The 4008-nt window shown below is 20.6% G+C and overlaps 1 pseudogene; it reads left to right on the top strand.

Annotated features, from left to right (window-relative positions):
* The first annotated feature begins 205 nt into the window (after positions 1 to 205).
* LOC132697553 (cytochrome b-like) lies at positions 206 to 3489 on the top strand (annotated as a pseudogene).
* Positions 3490 to 4008: the final 519 nt, after the last annotated feature.

Raw genomic sequence — 4008 nt, 5'->3', positions numbered from 1 at the left:
TTTAATAATTTATATATATGACTCTTATTTTATCTATTTTAAAAATTCTAATGAAATATTTAATCCTCACAACATAGAACTATTCTTAAGAAAATATTTTAATTATCCTAATAATTTTATTTTAATTATAATTATAACTTACTTATTAGTAACTTTAATTACAATTGTAACAATTACTATAAATAATTTCGGGCCCTACGTAAAATATTCTAATGATAAATTCACCCTACCGAAAATCTAACGCTTTATTTAAAATTATTAATAATTCACTTATTGATTTAGCCTCTCCTTCAAATATTTCCTATTTATGAAATTTTGGAAGTTTATTAGGAATTTGTCTTTTAATTCAAATTATTACAGGTTTATTCTTAGCTATACATTATTATCCCCACACTGAACTAGCATTTAATAGAGTAAGAATCATTTGTCGAGAAATTAATTTTGGATGATTAATTCGAACTCTTCATGCCAATGGAGCATCAATATTTTTTATTTGTATATATATTCATATTGGACGAGGAATTTATTACGGGTCCTCAAATCTAAAAAGAACATGACTAATTGGAGTAACAATTTTTTTATTATCTATAGCAACAGCTTTTCTTGGGTATGTTTTACCTTGAGGACAAATATCTTTTTGAGGGGCTACAGTAATTACTAATCTTATTTCAGCTATCCCTTATTTAGGAAACTCTGCTGTAATTTGAATTTGAGGGGGATTTGCTGTAGATAATGCTACATTAACTCGATTCTTTACTTTTCATTTCATTCTCCCCTTTATTATCCTTAGCTTAATTATTATTCATTTACTTTTTCTTCATAAATCTGGATCATCAAATCCCTTAGGATTAAATAATAATTTAGATAAAATTCCATTTCATCCTTACTATTCCTTTAAAGATTTATTAGGAATGCTAATTATAATTTTTAGATTAACTTTAATTACTCTAACCATACCTTATATATTAAGAGATCCTGATAATTTTACGCCAGCTAATCCTTTAGTTACTCCTATCCATATTCAACCTGAATGATATTTCTTATTCGCTTATGCAATTCTTCGATCTATCCCCAATAAACTAGGAGGTGTTATTATTATATTCCTTTCAATTATAATTTTATATACGCTGCCAATTATTAATAATAAAAATTCAAGAATTAATTTTTACCCTATTAATAAAATATTATTTTGAATATTTGTATCTATCATTTTAATTTTAACATGAATCGGCATATCCCCCGTAGAAAATCCTTATATTAACTTAGGGCAATTTTTTACAATTTGTTATTTTTCCTACTTTCTAATAAGATATTTATTTATAAATATATGAAATAAATATCTCTATTTATAGTTAATGAACTTGAATAAGTATATACTTTGAAAGTATAATAAAGAAATACAAATTTCTATTAACTTTTTAGGTAAATATTTTAAGTACAATTATATCTTAAGCCTAAAAAATTAGTACTTAAAATATCTCCCTAAAAAGTTAAAAAATAATAATAATAATAATTATAATAATATATAAACTAAATAATAATTAATAATAATATACTAATAATAAATATAATTATATATACATATATAAATAAATTAAATAATTTATATTTATAAATATTCTATAAATATATACTTAAAATTTTAAATTTTTAACTAAATTAAATCTATAACTGTACTTAAAATATTTCCTTAGCCTAAATTACTAACTCTAAATGTCCAACTTTAAATAATTTAAACTTTAATACTTAAAATATTTCCTTATTTATAATTATTATATAGATAATTGTACTTAAAATATTTACTTATTTATAATTATATTATTAATTGTACTTAAAATATTTCCTTACTTATAATTATTATATAGATAATTGTACTTAAAGTATTTCCTTACTTATAATTATTATATTACTAATTGTACTTAAAATATTTCCTTATTTATAATTATTATACAGATAATTGTACTTAAAATATTTCCTTATTTATAATTATATTATTAATTATACTCAAAATATTTCCTTAAACTAAAATAATTATATTTTAAATATTTAAAAATCCTAAACTATATAAACTTTAATACATTAAATATTAACCTAAAATATAATATAAAAACTATATATATATATATATATATAATTAAGTTAAAAATTTAAAAATATATAAATTATAATAGAAAAAAATAATATTAATAAATTTAAAGAAATAGGTAAATAATTTTTTCAACATAAATTTATTAACTTATCATAACGATACCGAGGTAAAGATCCCCGAACTAAAATTCATAAGTAAACTATTAAACTCAACTTTAAATAAAACACTCAAGATCAAATATTACCCCCTAAAAAAATTATTCTACATAATATTCTTATAAATAAAATTCTTGCATATTCTGATAAATAAATTAAAGCAAATCCCCCTCTTCTATACTCAACATTAAAACCAGAAACTAATTCAGATTCCCCTTCAGCAAAATCAAAAGGAGTTCGATTTGTTTCAGCTAACCTAGTAATAAATCATATAAAACATAAAGGAAATATAAAATAAATAAATCAAACTATTTCTTGAAATTTAATAAAATCCAAAATATTAAAACTTATAATTATACAAATAAAAGATAATAAAATTAATACTAATCTTACTTCATAAGAAATAACTTGAGCAATAGCCCGTAATCCTCCTAATAAAGCATATATAGAATTTGAAGATCATCCAGCCAATATAATTCTATATACTCCTAATCTTGACACTCTTAAAATAAATAAAACCGACAAATTAAAATTTAAATTTACACTTAAAAATGGTATTGATAATCATAATATAACCACTAAAAATAAATTTATAATAGGAGAAATATAATATAAATTAATATTAGATTTTAAAGGAAAAGTTTGTTCCTTCAAAAACAATTTTAAAGCATCTCTAAAAGGCTGAATCATACCTAAATATCCAACTTTATTAGGACCCTTACGAATTTGAATTCCCCCTAAGACCTTACGCTCTAATAATGTTATAAAAGCAACGCTCAAAAATACTATCACTACTAAAATTAATCTCAAAGAAAAAACTATAATCTTATCTAAAAAAATCATTTGTTATTTGTATATAACATACATAAAAAGATTCTAAATCTTACACAATTTTCTGTCAAAATAACATTATTATTATTCTAAAATAATTAATTTAATAAAATTTTGGTCCTTTCGTACTAAAAATTCTTAATAAAATTAAGATAGAAACCAACCTGGCTTACACCGGTCTAAACTCAGATCATGTAAAATTTTAATGGTCGAACAGACCAAATTAATTTAGCTCCTACACCAAATATAAATTTTAATCCAACATCGAGGTCGCAAACTTTTTTTTTGATTTGAACTCTAAAAAAAAATTACGCTGTTATCCCTAAGGTAATTTAATCTATTAATCTTTATTAAAGGATCATTTTTTCATAAATTAATGTTTTTATATAAAAAAAGTTTATTAAATTTTTAAATCACCCCAACTAAATAACAAGTAAAATTTATTATATAAATTCTAAAAAATAAATTTATTATATTATTAAACTCTATAGGGTCTTCTCGTCTTTAATTAATATTTAAGCTTTTTAACTTAAAAATAAAATTCAATTTAAATTAATCTGAGACAGTATTTTTCTCATTCAACCCTTCATACAAGCTTTCAATTAAAAAACTAATGATTATGCTACCTTTGCACAGTCAATATACTGCGGCCATTAAATTCCTCATTGGGCAGGTTAGACCTTAAATTATTTTCAAAAGGACATGTTTTTAATAAACAGGTGAAAAAAATATTTGCTGAATTCCTTAAATTAACCTTAAACAAACAATTATATATATATATATATATTATTTACTAATTTAATCATTATTTCATAAATTTATTAATTTAACTTATTATTTTAATAAAAAAATTAAAATATTAATATAAATTTTATACTATAATAAAAAAATTATAACACTTTTTTAAAAATGAAAATTTCTAATCCTATTTCT

Source organism: Cylas formicarius, unplaced genomic scaffold, assembly GCF_029955315.1.
Source record: "Cylas formicarius isolate icCylForm1 unplaced genomic scaffold, icCylForm1.1 PGA_scaffold_220__1_contigs__length_13659, whole genome shotgun sequence".
Taxonomy (NCBI): domain Eukaryota; kingdom Metazoa; phylum Arthropoda; class Insecta; order Coleoptera; family Brentidae; genus Cylas; species Cylas formicarius.
Note: the sequence above shows the minus strand (reverse complement) of the source record. Positions and strands in the feature narration are given on the sequence as shown.